Genomic DNA, 24,763 nt, shown 5'->3' on the forward strand with positions numbered 1-24,763 from the left:
TATGGTACTGCCTAGTCAAGTTACAGAGAAAATTGATTTCACAGGCCATACAAGAAATGTGTTGGGTGTTGGGAGGGAAAAATGTAGACAAGACAGGCTGTTTACAATACTGTAATGGCACCAAATAAAATATACTCAAAACACCTGAATAAATGTTACTATCTTTTCTCTATTCTGTCTACCTCCATCAATCTCGTAAAAAATGACGACAATTTTGACATTTTCCTGTTTAAAGATTCCAGCAGATGCACTTCTATGGTTTGTATGAAAGGAAACACATCCTGCTAGGAACACATACAGGAAAACCCCTACTAGCAGCAAGATCCTTGCTCGGCACATTAGCTGAGACCATTCCAGAGCGTCAATTACTCAAGGACTCAGAAGGCTGAGCACGTCCCCTAGCCAGCAGCAACCACAGGAGACTCCAGAATGTCCCAATAGGGAAAGAACACATTCCCTCTAAGTTGATGCTTTTCTGGCCCTTTTTAATGTGGGAGAGATCAGACACGTTATTTAATAGAAAGTGGCAAGCAGGACAGCAGAGGAGGAAACAAATGTCCCGAAATCAGCTATTTAAATGGCAATGCCAACAGTTAAAAATTCTTTGTAAGAAGTTAGAAAGGTAATATGTAAGCCTACGTAGAAGACACATTCACAAGAAAGCAGACACCGAAAGCAAATACGGGAGGTGCTCTGATTAAATACAAAAATTCAACGTTCATCATTTCTGGATATGAGACGGCTGTGCTTTTTTTTGAATGTCCTTAAACAAAATTCATCAGTGACACTTGAAGAGTTCACCTAACAAATCATTTGTACTGCATCCAATTCCTTAGTTAACAGATTCATATATGAGATACTCAAGAAAAATACGCCTAATTTACCTACTTTAATAGAAGTTGTTTTACGAAGGAAGAAAACAGACCGCATGCAACAATTTGCTTTATATAAAGCACAGCAGAAAGTCAGATAGATACACAACATTCCTCATACACAGCAGCTAAGGCTGAAAGGTTTGCACTCAAGACAACTGACTGCAAGTATGGAACAGCCCTTGTGTTGGTTCAATTTATCATGACACCAAGAATGGTGAAAGTAAAGGGTGAAAATTCACGCTCATTATAGCCTTCCAAACGCTTTCATCCCATTATCCACCCAGGTACTAGGTTTTTTGGTTTTTGTTTTTTGTTTTTTTTTGTTTTTTTTTTTTTGCGGTACGCAGGCCTCTCACTGTTGTGGCCTCTCCCGTTGGGGAGCACAGGCCCCGGACGCGCAGGCTCAGCGGCCATGGCTCACGGGCCCAGCCGCTCCGCGGCATGTGGGATCCTCCCGGACCAGGGCACAAACCCGTGTCCGCTGCATCGGCAGGCGGACTCTCAACCACTGCGCCACCAGGGAAGCCCCAGGTACTAGGTTAAAATGCCAAGAAGGAGGCGTACCGACTCTAAGTGCACTTTGTTTCGACTCAAGAACCCATTATCATTTTGGTTTTTAAACGTTTCTTGGAATGAAAAGACAAAGAAATGCAAGTCGGATTTACCAAGAAACATCCAGGCTGGGTCCTCACAGAAGCCTGGAGTAAAAAGGGTCACCAGTTCCGGACTTTCATTTTCAGCCCAGAGACACTGTGTGACTCGCCCAAAGATAAAGGACTTCGGAGAGAGACACGATGACCTCGAACCACAAAGTACGGAGCAATTCAACTTTTCACCCCCTGAACTTTCATACTTTTTCAGTGATAAACTCCACACACACATACAGTTTGGCTTTCCCACGTCAGCCAGTGATGCCTCTCAGAACCGCTCCATGGGGTGCTGCCTCCACAGCTCACAGTTCCACCTGGCCTGTTGGTGCCGTTTTTAAATAGGAAACTGCGCTTGGCTCACACTTTATACAATACACAAACTGGCTGTTCGCATTCAAATATGCTGAGACCAACGAGAGAGCGCATTAGCTGTGCCAAAGGAAACCAATCTTTGCTTCTGACTGAAAACCCTCAGGCTTAGGCCAGAGGGCTCTGTGCTCAACTGTCCAAGAGCCTGAACCGACATGCCTAAAAGGCTGGAATCAACACATCAAGAACAAGTTCTAAAAGGGGAGGTGCAACGGACAGGTTTTTACTCTTTTTAAAGCTTTCTAAGAAAAGGATTCGACTTTCACACTTTACAATTTTGTACTCATTTTAGGAACTGGTTACAAAAAGAAGTGGGGGCTGCCTGCCATCAACACAGGCGCTCCCTGCTCCCCAATGACAGAGTGAGACGTGCAGCTCTGAGAGTGACTGCTGAAAACGCAGTCTGACAAGAGACCAAACGAGCTATGTACATACATCAAATCACCGCGAGGCCCACTTTAAATATCTTACAATTCGGTGTGTCAACTACACTCAGTAAGGCTGAAATTTAAAAAAAAAGAAATGAGCGTGACATGGAGAGCAAAATAGCAACAGATAAAGATCCTAAATACAGAAACCCCAAATCCTCAAATCCACTCTCTCACACTTGTATTAAAGAGAGACCCTTTACAACTAAAAGATGCCCGAAAAGGGCCTGGAACTCCCTTAAAATAAAGAAGAATGACACGACATGAATTTTACAGTTACTAACACATGAGATTACAAGGTTGTAGGGGTCATCTCTAGCTCTTCAATGACAGAATTTTTTTTTACTACATTATCAAAGGAAGAGCAGATTTTTCAGAACATAATGTATCAGGATGACATGTTTACAATCCCTCTATCTCCCAGTTTTCTGCTTATCACCAGCATCTTTATAAACACACCCACTATACCCCTCCCTGGAGCTTTGAGAAAGGACTGCTGAAGAAACCCCCATCAGAGACAGCAGCAGGCGTTGCCTGCCCAGACAACGCAGTGGAACTGAGTAGAATCCTCTGAGCTGCTAGCATCTCCCTAAAGTGCCCCACAGATCAGGCTCGGAAGCTCGACTCTGCCTCGCTCTTCAAAGAGCCAAATTAATCCCAAGAGCTCTCATCCCAACTGCAGAACTTTTACCACCATGACTGGCCCAGCACTCTCACTTAAAAATTAATGACGAATGTGTTTCAAAATACTCTTTCTATACTGATGACCTACTTTTCTTATCAACAACTGGGGGAAAGCACACTGTGTACGACTGTTCAAACTTGCTAAGTCTGTTTCCACTACTTAGTCAGATGGAGTTTCTCTTGGAATAAAATTTTCATAATTCTTTGGCAATATACTTATACCAGGAAATGAAATTACTGGACTCCAAGATCGTTTTGTGGTGTTTTTTTTTAAGGCATTTTTATGAAGACCCTCATAAGGCTAGCCATAGCAACAGTAGCAATGTCAAAATAACAGAGTAATCTCATTCAACTGAAGAATTTCTGTCTTCCCTTTTTAATACCCTATACCCTGGGCAAGCAGTGATTAAATAAACATACTCCTGACCATATTTCAAGGGGAGGTAAGAGTAGGAATAACTCTGGCCTGGATGCAAGACTAGCTTATCCTGACACAGTCACCTAACCACTTAATCATTTTAGTCCTACGGTTGGTTGTTTCTTCATCTATAAAATAGGAGAACTAAAATAAATTATTTCTAGGGTCCTATTATTAATATAATTATTATAATCTAAAGCCTACAAATCTATAGAGAACGCTTCTTTCACTAGGATCCAGTTCACATCCCCTAACAAAACACACACAATTCAAGGAGAACGGAGTTAGCAGCACCCGTGGGGTTATACACAAAACACATACGATCGACTGTGAATGCTGAAGAGGTCTTTAATCCCAGTCACTCATCACGCATTTATTCAACAACTATTTACTGAACTCTGACCGTGCGCCTGGCGTGATGCTAGACGCTGCAGATGCAATGGTAAGCAAGGAGACGGGCCCGGCTCTCACGAAGTTGACAGTCTCCAGGAGGAGACACCACAATCAATTATTCACACCAACGTCACTGTGCTGCTACGACAAACACTGGGACACAGAAGTTCACGGGGGCAGGGAGTCAATACAGGACAAAGAACCACTTCTTAGGAGCAGCTCCCAAGAGCCTTCTCTTTACAAGTAGGGTGTCTGAAAAGAGCAAAAACATAGCAAAAGTATTTAAATTACTTATTGTGCCTTTTCAGATTAATAACTGGATCTGTGGCTTCAAAATTAAGGTAGTTTGCCCACAGAGGTGCCCAGAGCTCAAAGGTAAACCTATTTAACAGGGGCTTCCCTGGTGGCACAGTGGTTAAGAATCCGCCTGCCAATGCAGGGGACATGGGTTTGAGCCGTGGTCCGGGAAGATCCCACATGCTGCAGAGCAACTAAGCCCGTGCGCCACAACTACTGAGCCTGCGCTCTAGAGCCCGTGAGCCACAACTACTGAGCCCACTTGCCACAGCTACTGAAGCCCGCGCGCCTAGAGCTCGTGCTCTGCAACAAGAGAAGCCACCGCAATGAGAAGCCCGCACAGTGCAACCAAGAGTAGCCCCCGCTCGCCGCAACTAGAAAAAGCCCGCACGCAGCAATGAAGACCCAACGCAGACAAAAAGTAACCATAAAACAAAAAACATATCGAACAGGCTATTTGAAAATGAAACTAACACTGTTTAAAATAAAAATGAATTTTCAGCCATCCTATAGAAAAAGCAGCAGCATACAGGCATACACAGCTCAACGATATTGCAGGTTTGGTTCCAGACCACCGCAATAAAACAAATCTCAAAATAAAGCAAGTCACAAGAAGTATTTGGTTTCCCAGTGCGTATAAAAGTTATGTTTACACTATACTGTAGCTATACACTATTAAGCGTACAATAGCATTATGCCTAAAAGAAATGTACACACCTTAATTTAAAAATACTTTATTGTTAAAAGCCAACTATCTAATCTGAGCCTTCAGAGAGTTATAATCTTTTTTCTGGTTGGGGGTCCTGCCTCTCTGTTGATAGCTGCTGACTGATCAGGGTGGTGGTTACTGAAGGTTGGGTAGCTGTGGCAATTTCCTTTTTTTTTTCTTTTCTTTTCTTAGTTTTTTGCCACGCTGCGCGGCTTGCCGGACCTTAGTTCCCCGACCAGGGATTGAACCCGCGCCCTCGGCAGTGAAAGCACAGGGTCCTAACCACTGGACCACCAGGAAATTCCCGGCAATTTCTTAAAATAAGACAACAATGACATATGCCACATCAATTGATTCTTCCTTTCACGAAAGATTTCTCTGGAGCATGAAAAGCTGTTTGATAGCATTTTACCCACACTAGAACTTTTTTTCAAAATTGGGGTCGATCCTCTGCTGCTGCTTTATCAACTAAGTTTATGTCATATTCTAAAGCCTTTGTTATCATTTCAACAATCTTCACAGCATTTTCACCAGGAGTAGAGTCCACCTCAAAAACCACTTTCCTCGCTCATCCATGAGAAGCAACTCCTCATCTGTTCAAGTTTTATCATGAGATGGCAGCAATCCAGTCCCATCTTCAGGCCCCACTTCTAATTCTACTTCTCTTGCTATTTCCATCCCATCTGCAGTTACTTCCTCCACTGAAGTCATCCATGACGACTGGAATTAGCTTCTTCCAAACTCCTATTAATGTTGGTATTTTGACCTCTTCCCATGAATCATGAATGATCTTAATGACATCTAGAAAGGTGAATCCTTTCCAGAAGGTTTTCAATTGACTTTGCTAAGATCCATCAGAGGAATCACCATCTGTGTCAGCTACAACCTTACAAAATATATTTCTTAAATAGTAAGACTTGAAAGTCGAAAATCCTTCTTGATCCATGGACTGACTGCAGAGTGGATACTGTGTTAGCAGGCATGAAAACAACATTCATCTCGTGGTACCTCTCCCCCAGAGCTCTGGAGTGACCAGGTGAGTTGTTAACAAGCAGCAATATTTTGAAAGGAATCTTTTTCTGAGCAGTCGGTCTCAATAGTAGGCTTAAAATATTCAGGAAACCATGTTGTAAACAGACGTACTGTCATTCAGGCTTCGTTGTTCCATCTATAGAGCACAGGCAGAGTAGATTTAGCATAATTCTCAAGGGCCCTAGGCTTTTCAGAATGGTAAATGAGCACTGGCTTTAACTTAAGTCACCAGCTGCATGAGCCCCTAAAGAGAGTCAGCCTGTCCTTTGAAGCTTTGAAACCAGGCATTGACTTTTCCTCTCTAGCTATGAAAGCCCTAGGTGGCATCTTCTTCCAGTAGAAGATTGTTTCATCTATGTGGAAAATCTGTTATTTAGTGAGCACCTTCATTAATAATCTGAGCTAGATCTTCTGGATAACTTGCTCCAGGTTCTACATCAGCACTTGCTGCCTCACCTTGCACTTTGATGTTATGGAGACAGCTTCTTTCCTTAAACCTCATGAAGTAACCTCTGCTACCTCCAAACTTTTCTTCTGGAGCTTCTTCACTTCTCTCAGCCTTCACAGAATTGAAAAGAGTTAGGGCCTTTATCTGGATTAGGCTTTGGCTTAAGGGAATGTTGTGGCTGGTTTGATTTTCTCTCCAGACCACTAAAACTTTCTCCATATCAGCAATAAGGCTGCTTTGCTTCTTATCATTCCAGGTTCACTGGAGACCTTCAAGAACTTTTCCTCTGCATTCACAACTTGGCTAACTGGCCCAAGAAGCTTAACTGTAAGCCTATCTTGGCTTTCGGCATGCCTCGCTCACTAAGCTTAATAATTTCTAGCTTTTGATTTAAAGTGAGAGACATAATACTCTTCCTTTCACTTTAACACTTAGAAGCCAGTGTAGGGTTATTAACTGGCCTAATTTCAACATTGTTGTGTCTCAGGGAATATGGAGGCCTGAGGAGAGGGAGAGAGACAGGGGAATGGCCAGATAGCGGAGCAGTTAGAAAACACATTTATTGAGTTCACCATCTTATTATGGGCATGATTTGTGATGCCCCCAAACCATTACAATGGTAACATCAACGATCACTGATCACAGAGCACCATACCAAGTATAATAATGAAAAAGTTTGAAATATTGCGAGAATTACCAAAATGTGACACAGAGACATGAGGTGAGCACATGCCGTTGGAAAAAATGACACTGATAGACTTGCTGGATGCAGGGTTGCTAACAAACTTTCCATTTGTAAAAAACACAGTATCTGTGAAGTGCAATAAAATGAGGTGTGCCTGTACCTCTTGAAATCTTACTGCACCTTCAGACAAATTGTTTTGTCTGATCCTTTTTGGTAAAATTACAAACTATTTCCTTATCAGCACACCTCTCTTCTAAAGAGGGGAAAAACAAAAAACTCAGAATATCAGTGTCTATAACAGAGTACAAGAAACTGGGGAAAATGTAGTTACTACCAAATAAATACTTTACCACCACCCAACACCTTCCGAAGGTCTCAGTTCTTTAGGGGGAAAACGCCACACATCTCCTTTTACCAATAAAATGAAAATACCTCCGGGAAAGTGGAGACGAACAAAACTCACTTTCAGGAGGAAACATTTGGGCTAAGTATTTGGGGAGTGAATTCTCTATTACTAGAAGCTTTTACCAGCCTTAGCTGGTAAAACTGTAACCTTAACCATCCCAATTTCCCTCCAAACTGGATAAAGATTTGAAAAGAAAATCATAGTCCTTAATCCTTTATGTTAAATGAATTGGACTGCATAATAGTAACTACTAAAAGAGAAATTCCATACGCCTCAAATGAAAGCAGGAAGAATCCTTTTCTAAGCATTTTGAGTAGAAGGTTAGCAGAAAGACCAGGGGCTTCCCACCCCTAACAGTACTCTTCTAAAAAACTACATTTACAACAAACAAATTACATGTATGGTTTGTAGTAACCTCTAAAAACGGCCAGAAATAACACACACAAAAACGCAGCTACAGAATGATTCTTTTTTTGTGATCACATGTTACTAATAAGATATAAACCAGGGCTTCCCTGGTGGCGCAGTGGTTGAGAGTCCACCTGCCGATGCAGGGGACACGGGTTCGTGCCCCGGCCCGGGAAGATCCCACATGCCGCGGAGCGGCTGGGCCCGTGAGCCATGGCCGCTGAGCCTGCGCATCCGGAGCCTGTGCTCCGCAACGGGAGAGGCCACAGCAGTGAGAGGCCCGAAAAAAGATATAAACCAAAGCCTACAGATTTTCAAATTTTAATATTGCACAAATGAACTCCTAAATGATTCAACAGCTGAAAGGGTGCCCAATTCACCCTTTCTTAATGTACTTGGTTCTTGTCAATTTCTCAAGTTAAATGAACCCAAGCACATTAAATCCTTGGAGATCCAGGAGCCACTGAAATGAGCTGAGACCTGCCCTGTGATTCCCCTGGGGCTGGGCCTAGGGGCCCCTCAGCATCCAACGCAGACACTTTACAGGCAGTCGATTAAAAGATAAGAAACTCGAGGAAAGGAGAAAGACAAGAAAGGGAAACTCAGTTTTTTCGAGGGCTACCTTAACTTTAAATCCTCATCTTGATACAAATTAGGGTTCTTCCCATATCTGTTTTGACAAAACTCTCCAGCTGAAGGCACACTTCCACTAGGACGTTCCTTCATGGATTCTTTCTGAAGTCGAAGTTGCTAACCAAACCACAAATCAAAGCCCTAAGAACTCCATGCCACCAGTACTTTCAATTTATTCAAGAAGTTAGTTAGGTAAATTTGCAATAAAGTACCATTATGTGATGCCACCCTATTTTTCATCAGAATTCACACTTTAAATAACCAGAACTCCAAAATTTGCTTTACAGATAAAACGTTTCAGTAAATAAATGTGTGTATATGCTAACACACTTATTTAAATGAAAATGATGACTAGCTTATCCTAAGATAATTTACTAGGCAAATGTTTACAATCAGTAGTCCTTCTACACCACAGAGAACTTCCTCTTTTCCTTTCATCTTCTAGGAAAATGGGAAGACTAACAACCACTATCACAAGTGTACCATGTAAAACTGAAATTCAATTATTCGACTACCATTTACTGAGCACCTACCATGTGTCACGCAGCCCACTTGGAAACGGAGGCACAAAAACACTGTGACATTCTCTGCCTTCACGGAACGTGGCATAGAGTGGGTACTAGTGTTCACTTTCACAAAGTGGAAAATAATAATTCCACACTTATGTTTACTTAAAATTTCTACTCATTTAACCCAAAATGTAATTAGGAATAGCACAGAAATCAATAACGTTAGGGACACCCACAAATTACACTTCCAGCTACCTTTATAGCTCTATATCTAAACTATGCTTACCTTTTACACAAACACACCGTATAAATGTGTATTCTGTTCTCATGACCCTGGACAATCTGGGCCATCTCCCTTATCCATTTGACACTACTCTTCCCCAATTACACCTCCTCTGAGTCAGCCCAGCGCTATTTCACAAACCCTCGGGCAGGGCCTCGACCCAGTGTCCCAGAGACACTGACTCCCCACCACCCTGTCCTCTCAACCTCCACAGAGCTCAGGCTCCACACAGAGAATTCAGCGTCAAGAATTACATACTTGGGGGCTAGAAGAAGCTTGTAATGTATTTTTTAAACTATTATATCTTTTAAAAGTAAATCAAAATATTAAGCCTGCCATTAACACTTTGTGAACAAGACTTTTTCTAACTGCACCAGAAAAATCAAGTCCCTGATCCTTATCACACTTAGCATCATAAAATGCTTGAATAAGACGTTCTTAAAAACCAGACAATCCAAACCCTCCAAAGAGGCAATAACAAAAAGGAAAGATCAATTATTTCCCTCTGAGGAAAGAAGGGGCTTTGTGGTAAGAGTTTATAAAGGGACAGAGATATAGTCGGGGACCAGCACACAGCTCTGGTAGCACAAGTTGCCGCAACTCACAGCCATTACCCTGTCCTGATCTATTTCTCAAAGGTCCTGGAAACCAGTCACTGCTAAAACATAAGACCCTTTCAAGCTGTGTTTCCCAAATGAAAGGAGAGGGAAAAAAATGGATCCTGTGTATTTTGAAAAAAGCTGAGCAGACTCACTGTTTTCGAGGTTACAGGAGGAACCTTTCTAAAGCAGGCAAGGCTTCTTCCCGATTCCAGGAACCAGGGCTAGCTTTCTATATGGGCTCTGTCTGACCCCACTTGCCTTCCTTCAACTTTCCCCTTGAAACATTGTTATACTGACTACCTGCCAACATTTCAGAGAGATGATGTTTATCAATAAGGAGCTTCCTTTGTAAAAATATTAACACTGTAGCTCTAAAAGGGTTGAGATATGAGTGAAATAAGACAAAGCCCATAGTCCTTCTAGCACTGAATAACAGTGCTAGCCTAGTAGGAACTGTAGCCATCCAGGAGCACATTAGCAGAAATGAATTTGAACCATCTGCTTGGCGACTACTATTTAAAGGAGATCAGCTTAACCAGGGGAGTGGAAGCTTCAAGTTAAGAGAGAAGGAAGATGAACTTGGAGGGCTGCTGTGGCATGAGGCTGCTGGATGCCACACAGCCTACACAGACAGGCATCTGGGGTGGAGCAGGGTTCCTTACTTCTTTGTCACATGACTCCCAGCTTCCAAGATCCAGAATTCAGCTATCATCATTAACAGTTTAAAAAGCTGTGCTGTGAATTAAACAGATTTCTTCAGTCTAGGCTGGGAACCTACCCACCACTGTAACACTGAATCTGTACCCAAAAATGCCTTCTCAGTTCCAAATAACTGAGTTAGACTTTGGAACACAACCCAGTCCTGGGTTGGGGACTGAATGTACACGTTGCCTCCAAAACAGAAGCTGCCTCTGGGCTCTCAACCTTTCATGGTTGGAGAACCACATGACTCACAACTATCCTTCACAGGTAAGATGTATCATTTGTTCCACTTGATGATGTATAATAATTCAGCCCAGTGCATGTACGATAGCTCTATACTGCATAAGAAGACCAGGGATGTTTCAGGGTATGTATGTATGTATGAATGTATGAATGAATGAATGAATAAATAAATAAATACTTCCAATTTCCCTTTTCCTATGTAACACTGTAAAGCAACAGTGGTTCCCATAAAAGAGAGAGCCTAAGTAAGGGATGGTTACTCTATTTCTAAAACAGACAACATGCATCTTATTAAATATCACCCCAAAGAGCTGTGGCCAGCACTTGTTGGCTCTGGCCTTTCTCTTGCTTGCCAAGAAAAACTCGGATGACATTGTTAAGCTAAAGACACTACTAACCGCAAAATTAATTCACCATCTAGCTTGTAAAGTGACTTAGTCAGTCTCCTAATAAATCCTTCTGCTTAACGGAGATGATAGCTCAAGTTTATGTGTGTTTCTCAGTCACCGCTCAGGCAGCATTTGAGTTCTTACATTAAAAAACCAGCCTCAATTCTTTAAGTTCCTAAGAATGAAAGGAATTAGAGTCTTTAACTAGAAAAGAATGCTTGACCATTATGAAAAGGAATTTAAGTATCTTTCACGTGAAGTAAGCAAATAATGGTGAGTAAACATTCGTCCTACAGAGGGGGAGCTTGTGAATTTTGTCAAGAACCCTGACAATGTCAAGAGTGGAAATACACCCCCAAAGGCTTCACACTCCCAACACTTCCCTTCCCATGTGTGTTTATGGCCGTTCACGAAACTGAAAAACTACAGCTTTGTTCATCCAGAATGAAGGCCTCAGCAACTGTCAGAACGTGGGGACACACATATGAGTCCACAATGGGGCAGAAAAGGCTCTTAAACCAAACTGCCACGTGCCCAGATTACCAGGCTGCCTTGGTTCCCCGGAGATAGAATGACCACGCTGTGAAGTAATGATCAACTTCTGCCAATGCCACAGGGTTTTCATTATGCCTGTCTGTAGTTCCAGTACTGGCTGGATGTTGTTCCTGTCAAAATCAGCCTTTTCATATATGGATGGCTTAATGGGGCTAACCTTTGCAATATTAATTGGTCTTTGAAACACCCAAGATAAATCCTTACCAAGACTGCATACTAATGGTCAGATTGCATGACTGAGGACACAAAAAGGGATCAATAAAATACTGTCAAGGAACTTTACATGTAAACTAGGAAATGAAGTCTACCAAAGGCTTTTCCAAGAGATTCCACGTATTGTCAAGTTCCCCCAAACTGCATCTAAAAAGAAACCCTGAAAATCTGGACCAAGCTTCATAGTTTAATACATGTACAATCTGAAGATGTGAGGTGGGGGGGCGGGGAACCCATTGGTACTAACTACCAATTGTGATGATGAACTGAAGCGATAAACAGTGAGTAGGCTCAGTTTGTAAATCTGGCAAAAGACTGTGGCAGAAGCTTAAGAGGGAATTGTTGCACTGGGTCAAGGACTAAAACTCAGGGTAAGAACACTGGGTTCACACTGTCTAAAAAAAAAAATCCACACCATAGTATAAATCCACACCACCTACTACAAAAATGAATTCACACTACCCATGGAAGGAGGTGGGGGCAGAAGGGAGAGACAGTCAAGTTCCTGATCTTGGGCAAGTCTTTCAAGCACCTGTGACCACAGTCCCCTCGTCCATCAGATGAGGAACAAGGCAGCAAGGTACCTTCCGCTCTGGCTGTGATTCAGAGTCACCAGGGAGCTGGAGCCCAGGCAGCTGGACTGACCAAGGTCTAGAGCTGATCCTCACGGGCATCAAGTTGAGGACCTCTGGGCGTGAGAAATTATCTCCCAAACCCCCAATATGATATATTTTTCAAAAGGTGGTGAGATACTGGGGCTAAAAGTATGATCCATTATTCATAATTTTTTTAAATGTAGATAACTGCATGACCGAAGGGGGAAAAATATGTATTGTGAAATACCCACCTTCAGTCATACAAAATACAAGCCTTCCTACTCCCATTTATAGTAGTTTCTCTCACTCCGATCTTTGCATTAATTTGATTTTTCTTGACCATGACAAACAGGAGGAACAATTTTTATCATCAATGTAAGATTCAAATGACAGGCCTAATTTAACATCCCATGAGACTATGGAGGCTCTTTTCCCACACAGAATGTTACATTGTATCACAATGCTGCCATTCACATCATACTCAACCCCATGAGCATCTCACACCCTGCAGTGCAATCTCCTTCCAAACCCTAAAAAGATCAATCTTTTGCCAGGAACTAAACCTTTTTCCTTAAAATAGACAGACAGACAGACTGAATAGAAGCATAAGGCCTGAATAAGAGAAGTCTGTCTGAATAGACATTTCCAATTCAGATAGATGGCCAAAAACTGCCTCATTTTTAACACTACCTTCCTATCCTAAAATTAGACACTTTTTTCCTCTCCAATGATTCAAGTTTGATTTGAAGTCTAAAATGCTGAGGCAGGAGTGGGAATCCACACAACAATAGCTTAATATCGGAAATAAAATATATTAAACCTACTCTACTTGATTCTCCCCAGTTCCATTCATTAACAGACATTTAAGGACTTCCCTGGTGGCGCAGTGGTTAAGAATCTGCCTGCCAATGCAGAGGACACGGGTTCGAGCCCTGGTCTGGGAAGATGCCACACACAACTAGGCCCGTGCGCCACAACTACTGAGCCTGCACTCTAGAACCCGCGAGCCACAACTACTGAGCCTGCATGCCACAACTACTGAAGCCCGCGGGCCTAGAGCCCGTGCTCCACAATAAGAGAAGCCACTGCAATGAGAAGCCTACGCACTACAAGAAAGAGTAACCCCCACTCACTGCAACTAGAGAAAAGCCCATGCGCAGCAAGGAAGACCCAACACAGCCAAAAATAAATTAATTGAGAAAAAAACCAAAACAGACATTTAAGAGTGAAGACAAAGGGAACACAAATTTATTGGGTGTCTACTCAAAACCCAGCAAGGTATTGTTAGCATCTCCATATTACAGAAGAGGCTCAGGGAGGTAGGTTAATTGACAAAATCATAGCAGAGAGTGAAACCCACCTCAGTCTGGCTCTGAAGGTCTGCACCCTTCATTGCCTCAATTTCTCTAGACAGAACTCTTAGAGCAAGAAACTATTTAAGTACAGATAGCTCATTGAGCCTAAGGAGACAAAGAACAAATTTGAAATTTATTTTTCTTTTTACTACCTTGCCACAATCCAATCACTTCAGTGAACACACAGAAAACATACCCCAAATGGCCAACTGGTTTCTCCTAATTCTCAAGAACATACTAAGTGCAGTATTTTTAATTAAAAGTATTAACCAGATGCTCTGAGAGAAGAGCACGAACAAAAGAATGAAAAGGAAGGAAGTATGCACCTCTAAAACCCAATTTACACCCACCATCAGGCGTGCACTGGGGTAGTTCCAGCACTGACTGCCTCAACACCACCAGGCTAAGCCTGCTGCATTTGGTCTTGGTAAATCATCCCAAACCAAATGTGCTCCCTGGCCATGTGCCCTGCTGAGAAGGCTGTGCGCCAGCCATCACTGTTTATTAGGGGGAAAGAACCTGGACAAGAATATTCTGCCCTCAGGGAAATGTTTCAAACACTCGGTTTACATCTGAGCAATTTTTTGGTAAGAGCTGGACTTGGGTGCCAGAAAGGCAGAGAGGAATTACCCCTGTACTTCACGTTATGTTAACATAGGCAACAAAGGTGTAAATAATAACCAGAAAAACCCACTGACCTCAGGATCTTTCCAGTTAACTTCAATAAAAATAATCTTTCATTCAGCAAATATCCAGTAGGCACTAGAGACCACTCTGTGAGCAACAGAATCTCGGTCTGCTTTCCATGTGAATTTCTCTCCCACATTCTGCCTTCTATGGGAAGGCGCCTTTCAGACGGTAGGTTCAAGTTCAAATCCAGTTCCTCGTAGCAGACAGGAGTGATGAATGTCTGATGCATGAGAGCAGGGACAATGTCTGCCTGTGAGGACTAAGGAAGGTTTCATGGAGAATCCCAAAGGACAAGAGGGATTCACCAGGTGTAAGGAGAGCCGAGTAGTAAGCACATCATCGCAAGATCTTAAGGCTGGACAGTTCAGGGAGTGGCAATGGAGATGAAAACACAGGAAGGGGAGCAGTGAGAGATGAGACAGGCTGAAATCAGAGCTGTCCTCATCCACCACCACATTAAGTCTGAACTTTAACCACAGACAATGGGGTGGGAGACCACGAGAGGATTTAAACAGGTAATGATATGTTCCCTGATGAACCCTTTTTGATGTAGAACTAACTCAAATCTTTCCCTAATCCTTTCACATTTGGATTTTAATTTATATAACCAAACTACCAGTGAGGATGTGATTTAAGGTCTAAATAATTTCTAACTCATTATCAGTTTGGACTCCATTACTTCACCAAAATTAAAAACTTTTCTACTTCAAAGGACACCATCAAGAAAGTGAAAGGAGGGACTTCCCTGGTGGTGCAGTGGTTAAGTGTGCGCCTGCTAATTCAGGGGACACGAGTTCGATCCCTGGTCCAGGAAGATCCCACATGCCACGAAGCAACTAAGCCCATGCGCCACAACTACTGAGCCTACGCTCTAGAGCCCTTGAGCCACAACTACTGAAAGCCCAGGTACCTTGAGCCCGTGCTCTGCAACAAGAGAAGCCACTGCAATGAGATGCACGTGCACCACAAGGAAGAGCAGCCCCCGCTCGCTGCAACTAGAGAAAGCCCACGCGCAGCAACGAAGACCCAGTGCAGCCAAAAATAAATTAAATTAAATTAAAAAAGAAAAGAAAAGAAAGTGAAAAGACAACTCAGGACTTCCCTGGTGGCGCAGTGGTTAAGAATCTGCCTGTCAATGCAGGGGACACAGGTTTGAGCCCTGATCCAGGAAGATCCCACATGCTGCGGAGCACTAAGCCCGTGCGCCACAATTACTGAGCCTGCGCTCTAGACCCTGCGAGCCACAACTACTGAGCCCATGTGCCACAACTACTGAAGCCCACGCGCCTAGAGCCCGTGCTCTGCAACAAAGACAAGCCACCGCAATGAGAGGCCCGCACACCGTAACGAGGAGTGGCCCCCACTCTCCACAACTAGAGAAAGCCCGTGCACAGCAGCAAAGACCCAGCACAGCCAAAAACAAACAAACAAATAAATTTATTTTTAAAAAAAAGATAACTCCCAAACTGTAGAAAATGTTTGCAAGTCATATATCTGATAAGGCACTTGTATCTAGAATATATAAATAACTCATAACTTAACAACAAAAAGATAACCCAATTTTAAAAAGAGCAAAAGCATCTAAACAGAGGTTTCTCCAAAGAAAATATACAATTGTCCACTAATGACTTGAGAAGATGCTGGACATCATTAGCCATTAGGGAAATGCAAATCAAAACCACAATGAGATACCACTTCACACCCACTAGGATAACTAGCATCAAACAGTCAGGGAATAACAAGTGTTGGCAAGGATGTAGAGAAACGGAAACCTTTATACACTGCTAGGGGGACTGTAAAATGGTGCAACTGCTTTGGAAAAGTCTGGCAGCGCCTCTAACAGTTAAACACAGAGTAACCAATATGACCCAGTAAGTCCCAAGAGAAAGCAAAACATATATCCACGCATAAACTTGGACACAAATGTTCACAGCAGCATTATTCATAATCGCCAAAATGGAGAAACACCCAAACATCCACCAACTGATGAATGGAAAAACAAAATGTGGTATATATCCATACAATGGAATATTTTTCAACCATTAGAAAAAGAATGAAGTACTTATACATGCTACAACATAGATAAACCTTGAATACACTATGCTTAATAAAAGACACAAAAGACCACATATTGCATGATTCCATTTATATGAAATGTCCAAAACAAGGGAAATTCATAGAGACAAAAAATAGATAAGTGGTTGCCTAGGGCAGGTGAGGGAGAAGAATTGGGGGGAGGGGGCAGGGGACTGTTAATGGGTATGGGGTTTCTTTTGGAGGCAATGAAAATGTTCTAAAATTGTGGTGTGGGACATCCCTTGGGGCACATTGGTTAAGAATCTGCCTGCCAATACAGGGGACACCGGTTCGAGGCCTGGTCTGGGAAGATCCCACATGCCACGGAGCAACTAAGCCGTGTGCCGCAAGTATTGAACCTGCACTCTAGAGCCCGTGAGCCGCAACTACTGAAGCCCGCACCTAGAGCCCGTGCTCCGCAGCAAGAGAAGCCACCACAATGAGAAGCCCGTGCACTACAAAGAAGAGTAGCCCCCTCTCTCCGCAGCTAGAGAAAGCGTGCACACAGCAATGAAGACCCAACGTAGCCAAAAATAAATAAATTTATTTTTAAAAATTAAAAAATAAAAAAAATTAAATTGTGGTGATGACTGCACAACTCTGTGAATATACTAAAAACCACTGAATTGTACACTTTAAATGGGTGAACTGTATAGTATGTAAATTATATCTCAATAAAGTGGTTATAAAACAAAGAAGATTCCATTATGTGCCACTGAAATACAAAATAAGCTCTCAAAAGCAGTGAAGAATCTTGTTCACTCATTTTAAAGCATCTGAACTAGGGCAATGAAAACCCAGAGAGATTCTATTACTTAACATTCTAGGTACTAGGTCATGCTGAAATATTCATGAGTATTTCCATGTTTTAATAAAGAAAAGGCATCTTAAGTTTAAAAAGACATACAAGTGTCAGAAAAGAGCTCTGACAGGAACAAGGTGACACTGGGAAGTCATCAAAAGGAAACAAACAGGATTTGTACCCTGAATCTGAAAGTGGCACTCAAATTTATTATTGTTCCACCTCTGAAAAAAGAAGTCAAAGGTAAAACAACCTGGTTAATATAATGTTTCTAAAGCACCGTTTGTGACAAATCAAAGTATTAAGAAATAATTTGCCATCATATAGAATTTCCACACCCCCAGTGACATAACTAAGAACTGATCACTTATCCTTTTGAACGTTCCATTTCATAGGCATCTGAGTGACTCTCCTCATGGTTGGAGTGAATCTCAAAAGTGACAGCTGCGTTAAGCATAAAACTTACATCAAAAAAATCCAAGTATTTAAAGAGTGTTGTATGTCATGGGTGAAGGAAGAAGTCAAGAAGTACAAACCTCCAGTTATAAAATGAATTAAGTCATGGGATGTAATGGACAACACGGTGACTATAGTCAATAATAATGCAGTGCGTATTTGAAAGTTGCCAAGAGAATAAATCTTAAAAGTTCTCATCACAAAATAAATAAAAGTAACTCTGTATGGTGACACACCGTAACTAGGCTTATTGTGGTGACCATTTCAGTGTATACAAATATCAGATCATTATGCTGTACACCTGAAACTAACATAACGTTACATGTCAATTATACCTCAATTTTTAAAAAAATAATGAAGTAGCACACACACCGAAAGTCCTATCTGTCAACCCTGAATCTAATCCCAAACTATATATAAAGTAATAGACATAACTTCTGATTAGCACAATCTACAGGCAAAGTACCAAATGATCATGAAAAATTCAATACTTTGTGCAGTGATCTCTCATCGGTATGCGTCTATTAGAATCCATCAAGCTTTCATGTACCTTCCACAAATAATGAAAAACAAATACGGACAAGGCACATTCCAGATTTGTCAAAAAGGTGTGTACCCAACCTTTATACCCAGTACACACGACAAACATTTACCACAAAACATGGCACCTCAAGGCCTAATATACAATTCCCACTTTTATTTCACTTTCCCCCCCTATTTATTTATGCAACCTCTCAGACCCAAGAGTTACTATTAGGCTTCATAGCCAAACATTGTGACTCTGAAATGTACCTCCAAGCCAAAATACAAAAAAAATTAGTTTCCTTAGTTTTCTGAAATATACAGAATCAAGTCCAAAATAGATTTTTCCCATTTCTTCAGTTTTATAGGGAATGAAGAAAGTGCAGTCATATAAGCAGTTATCTATTTGCCTTCACAACTGAACAGACGGTGCAAAGCAACTGCTTATACTCAATCATGTTTCTGTCTATTCTAGCAGGCCCTGGTGTCAGGAGAACCCTGCCAGATAAGGACAATGAAATGCATTATTACACAGAGTGACTACGAGCCCTACAAGTACTGTTTTTTTTTTTTTTTTTTTTTTTTACAAGTACTGTTTGAGGATGTAATCCGGGGCAGGAAGGCTGCAGTGAGACGGCCTAATATTATATTTTGTGATAACTATTTGCGAAAGTAAACACATTTGCCACCCAGTACCGGTTTACAAACGCGCACTATATTCAATTCTGTTTTAATGTATTATAGGAAAGAAAGGCCTCTTGCTCTCCTGGGGGAGATGAGCGACTTGCAACTTGCTTCTCACACTGAATCCCACGTTTGCAACATGTAGAGCAAGGACTTCAGACACCACAAAACAAGGACAGCCTACATTAAGGCCAAATATAGGATGTGATTCTAAACCGCGATGCAGTAAAGCGTACGTTTCCTTTTCCAGCAATCAAAAACCCTTTGAACACTCCCAAAAAAGGACGGCAGGGCCAGCGCCTCCCTGCAAGAGGAAGCCCCTTTCTTCTCGGCTCTCCCCGCAGCCTGCCACTTCCCAACACATTCAAGTCATTTGAGAGACACAGAGCTGTGTGCGCGCGCCTGTGTGTACAGGCGGGAGAGGGCTCGGTCCCTGCATTTCCAGCCTCTACGTCTGAGTTCATCCTCAGTCATTTAGGCGCAGCGGAGCCCCACCTGCACCTCGCTCCTTCTTACTGCGTCCCTCGCCAGCTGCTCCGCTCTTAGACGAGCGTATCTCTGAATCACCCAGTTCACGCGGACGCTCCAGGCCCCCGACCCTGCAGCCTTCCTGTCCCATTCTTCCTCTCCCAACCCGCCCCCCCGCCCCTCCCCCGCCACTCCCAGGCCTCCGCTCCCAACGCCCGGCTCATCCTCCTCCCGAGTCGCCCCCACCCACATCACCCCAGCTTCAGCCCTGCCCCGCCCTTCCCGACCCCCAACCCAGCTCTTCAGGGCCCAGAGCCGGCCTCGCACCCCAAAGCTGGCAACCCCCAGGCCTGGACCACCGCCCTCGCCCCTCCCACGCAGGGACCAGCTCCCCCCGGCGCCACGTGAGCCCGGCCCCTAGCCACCCCCCACCCACTCGCTCCCCAGGGCGGCTCAAGTCCCGCCTCCCAGGCCTGGCGCCCCCCGGGCTCTGCGCCCTAGCCTCTAGCAGCCCCTCCCCACCCAAGACCCCACCCAACCTGGCGGAGCCCTGACCCCTAAGATCCTTCCCGGGGCAGCCTCGTCCCCCCTCAGCTCCTCGCCCGGCCAGGAGGGTTCCGGATCCCTAAAAGTCTCCCCAGGGCAGCCTCCTCCCCACAGGAACCTGGGTTCACTCTCCCCAGGCCGAGCGGTTCGGTCCCCAACTCCCTCCCCCACCGGATCCCAAGTCTCCCGCGGCAGCTCCTACCCCTACCCCATGTACACCGGCCAGGGCGGACCCCCGGCCCAAGGATCCGCGCCGCGCGCGCCCACCAAGCCCTGTCCGCTCCACCGGGCCCTGTCCCACGCCCCGCCCGCTCCTGTCAGCCGGCGCCGGCACACGCTTAAAGGACAGGTCCGTCCGCCCGTCCGGCTCGCTCCCAAGCCGCCCCGCCGGGCGCGCGCAGCTCACCAGGGTTGAGGTGCCTGAGGCGCCGCTGCCGAAGTCCCAGCTGCAAAGCCCGGAGAAACCTCCAACCGCTACCGCCTCCCGCCTGGCACTGAGCGCCGCGTGGGGGAGGGGCGCGGACAGCCGCCCCCGCCCCCGCCGCTGCACGCAGGCCCCGCCCCAGCGCCGCACCGCGCCCAACCAGGGCCGCCAGGTTGCGGAGCACCACGCCCACTTCCGGGAGGGGAAGCCCGCTTCCCACCCGGCGTTCCACGCCTCACTCTTTCTAGCGCCCCCTCTGGTCGCGCCGAGGGATGGAGGAGTGCCGCGGAGGAAGGCGGTGCCCAAGTGCAAGCACCGCCCGCTAGTCCTCTGACTGGCCGGAGGGCCAGGCCCACTGACCCCAAAGAACCAGGAGCGGTTACCTTAGAGCCCCGCCCACTGACCTATTCGGCTCGGCCGGGCCACATCCCCCGGCTCCTCAAAAATTCCCCCAGAGTCCCTTAAAACCGTAACCTCAGCTCCTCTGAACCCCGCCCATTGCCCCATCCAAACCCCTTGCCAGCCTCCTGGCTCCCTAAGCCCAGCTCCCCTCTCATTCCTTCAGAACTGGCCCTTCTGCGTCACAAGCCCCGCCCCAATTTCTAGAAGCCCCGCCCACGGGCTGGTAACCTTATTCGCAGCATCGCAAGTCCCGCCCACTGCCCATCTAACAGCGTTAATCCTCCAAGCCCCGCCCAGAATTCTCGAATCCCCGCCTCTGGCTCCCGAAGTTCCGCTTCTGCTGCCCTCACACCCTCCCACCACCACTTCTGGGGATTCGCGACGCTATGATCCTCCTTCCACTAGACCTTGTCACTTTGCTAGCACAAGGTGGCGGCCCCTAGGCTGGACCACACCCACATATCCCCCCGCCCCCACTACACAGAAGGGCCTATCTTGACCCAATTTCGCAGGTGAGGAAATGAAGGATACAGGGTCCCTCCCTTCCTTTTCCTGGCCAAAGACCCTCTCTTAATAACTGGGCGGCCCAGGCCTGAAAGTCAGAGCATCGGGATTCCAGTCCATCTCTGCTGCTGTCAGACTGTGTGTCCTGAGGCAGTTCCCTTCATCTCTGTGAGCCTGAATCTCCTGACCTGTAGCGTGAAGTTGTCTTTATAGCCAGAGTTCCTTTCTCACATTCCAAGCTCTGAAATGCCAAGGTTTGGGGAAACTGGGACTGATGAACTGAATTAACAAAGCAGACCTGCTGATGGGGTAGGCTATTTACTTCCCAAACCAAGGCATTTTTGCAGTTCACAGCGGGGGAATTTTTCATGTTAAGCATCAGCCACAGAAATATGTGTTATGTAAATCAGGGCCCACCTGAACCAAAACAGCTATCACAGCAAATTATTTCTCCTCTCTAAGCTTCAGTTTCTTCATCAGTAAAATAGGGATAATAGCAGACGCACCTTGGGAAGGATTCCATGAGCTCCTGGTTAGTAATACACTTAGCAGGGTGCCTGACTCGGCATAAGCCGTCAGTTAGTCATTACACTAAAGATGCCTCTCTGGCAGCATGACAGAAGAGAAAAACATGGACTGTAGATTCTGACAGACTCGGCTTTAAATCTAGGCTCCACTTCTTACCAGTTGTGTGACCTCAGGCAAATCACTTCCCCTCTCCGTGCCCTGCTCGCCTCGTCTATATAGTGGGATTCGTCTAAATGCTTACTTCAGAGAGTGGTTTTGAAGATTCAGGAGTTTAGATTCAATGAATTAAATCATGGAGAAGTATCCAGCATAGTGCCTGGCATACAGTAGGTATTTAAAACATGTGGATTCCCATCTCCCAGTTCTATAAATGATAAAATTAGAAGTAAAACTTCCCAGGACATCAATTCCCCCAGGATGACACCACCATACTGCAACCATAGAATACGCTGAGAAAGATCCCAAGGCCTTTGCCTTCCAGTTTTATCCTTAAGGTGGGGGAGGTGATTCTTGCACAGAAAGCGTCTAAAGCCAGAAGCAATGCCACCTCACCACACCTGACCCAAATGTGGTCAGTGGAGAGCTGCTACTCCCAGAAGCAGCTGGAAAATTGCATAACTCTTTGCAAATCCCTCCTCCCTCATCATCCCATTGTTCTTGAATTCCTTTCCTTCGTGGGCCCGAAAGGAAACCTTGGTTCTGTCCAAACTGGCCCTAAATGGAGAGATTCAGGTCCAGGTAAGATGCTGGATTTGAGAGTCTTTTCCTGCTCTCAAAACCTGATTTCTGAAGTAGCCTTAAAAGATCGATGCTAGATGAAGATGAATTTAATGATCAGGAAAAAGAAGAATGATTCCATATCCCACATGATACACAGGCCAGGTCTTATATGAAGAAGAAAGAACTGTGGGACCTGCATTTGGAAGCTCCTAAGCAAATCATTTTTCTAGTTTCTCTGAGTAGCAAATGGAGACCTTAGGTTGCCAGGGCAACATGGAAGCTGAGTGGATTAGCCCTGTGGAAGCATTTACAAATAATAATACTATTAATTAAATGAGTGACTGGAAGTAATCTCAGATTACTAGAGTAATCTCAGTAAGCAAGACCTCTGCTTGAGTGACAGAAGAGGACAAAGCTTGGGGAATATTAAAATTCACCCTCAATTGATCAATCTTGATTCTCACTGCTTTGAGTGCTTCTTTCTGAGAAATAGGAACTAGAATTGACTGATTGGCTACAGACGGGTTGCCTTTTTTAAAAAATTTATTTTATTGAAGTATAGTTGATTTACAATATTGTGCTAATTTCCTACTGGGCATATACCTACAGGAAACCATAATTCAAAAAGACACATGCACCCCAATGTTCATTGCAGCACTGTTTACAATAGCCAGGACATGGAACCAACCTAAATGCCCATCAGCAGACGTATGGATAAAGGAGATGTGGTACATACATACAGTGGGATATTACTCAGCCATAAAAAGGAACAAAATTGGGTCATTTGTAGAGACGTGGATGGATCTAGAGACTGTCATATAGAGTGAGGTAAGTCAGAAAGAGAAAAACAAATATCGTATATTAACGCATATATGCGGAACCTAGAAAAATGGTACAGATGAACAGGTTTTCAGGGCAGAAATTGAGACACAGATGTAGAGAACAAATGTATGGACACCGAGGGGGGAAAGTGGAGGGGGGTGGTGGTGAATTGGGTGATTGGGATTGACATGTATACACTGATGTGTATAAAATGGATAACTAATAAGAACCTGCTGTATAAAAAATAAAATAAAATTCAAAAATTCAAAAATATATATTGTGTTAATTTCTACTGTACAGCAAAGTGATTCAGTTATACATATATACACATACTTTTTCATATTCTTTTCCATTAGAGTTTATCACAGGATATTGAATATAGTTCCCTGTGCTATACAGTAGGACCCTGTTGTTTATCCATTCTGTATATAATAGTATGGGATGCCCCTTTTTTTTTTTTCTTGGCCATGCCACAAGGTGAAGCATGTGGGATCTTAGTTCCCTGACCAGGGATCGAACCTGGGCCCCCTGCAGTGAAAGCACAGAGCCCTAACCACTGGACCACCAGGGAATTCCCTAGGATGCCTTTTTTTAAGTAAATGTTAGATTTTGAGATAATTGTAGGTTCACATGCAAGTATAAGAAATAATACAAAGAGATCACATGTACCCTTTATGAGTGGTACATGGTTAACATCTTGCAAAACTATAGTATAGGGAGACACAAGAGGGAGGGGATATGGGGATATAGGTATACGTATAGCTGATTTACTTTGTTATACAGCAGAAACTAACACACCATTGTAAAGAATTATACTTCAATAAAGAGGTTAAAAAAACACTATAGTATATAATATCACACTCTGGATATTGATATCTTGATACAATATACAGAACATTTCCATCAACAGGAGGACCTCTCACACCCACACCCATAGCCACACCCACTTCCTTCCTGCCCCCATCCCCTCCTAAGCCTCTGGCAACTGCCCATCTGTTCTCAGTTTCTATAATTTTGTCATTTCAAGAATGACAAATGAAGTCATATAGTGTGCAACCTTTGGGGACTGGTTTTTCTCAGTGTAAATCTCTGGAGATGCATCAAGGTTGTTACATGTTTGTTCCTTATTATTTTTTGTTGCTGTTATCTTTTCATTTTTCTTTTGTTCTTTATTTTTTTAAATAAATTTATTTATTTTTGACTGCATTGGGTCTTCGTTGCTGCTTTCTCTAGTTGC

General features: G+C 44.0%; 1 protein-coding gene and 1 non-coding gene across 2 annotated transcripts in view; both read right to left on the bottom strand.

Annotated features, from left to right (window-relative positions):
• The window catches only part of CORO1C (coronin 1C), an 83,038-nt gene extending 62,422 nt beyond the window's left edge, over nt 1-20,616 (bottom strand). Inside the window, exon 1 of the mRNA XM_065890521.1 lies at nt 20,533-20,616. The gene's annotated coding sequence lies outside the window, so the exon portion shown is untranslated. The remainder of the gene's footprint in view (nt 1-20,532) is intronic.
• A 3,408-nt stretch (nt 20,617-24,024) lies between these two features.
• On the bottom strand, nt 24,025-24,097 carry TRNAE-UUC (transfer RNA glutamic acid (anticodon UUC)). Its single transcript has one exon. It is a non-coding gene; the product is annotated as a tRNA-Glu (tRNA).
• Nucleotides 24,098-24,763: the final 666 nt, after the last annotated feature.

Source organism: Phocoena phocoena, chromosome 13 (assembly GCF_963924675.1).
Source record: "Phocoena phocoena chromosome 13, mPhoPho1.1, whole genome shotgun sequence".
Taxonomy (NCBI): domain Eukaryota; kingdom Metazoa; phylum Chordata; class Mammalia; order Artiodactyla; family Phocoenidae; genus Phocoena; species Phocoena phocoena.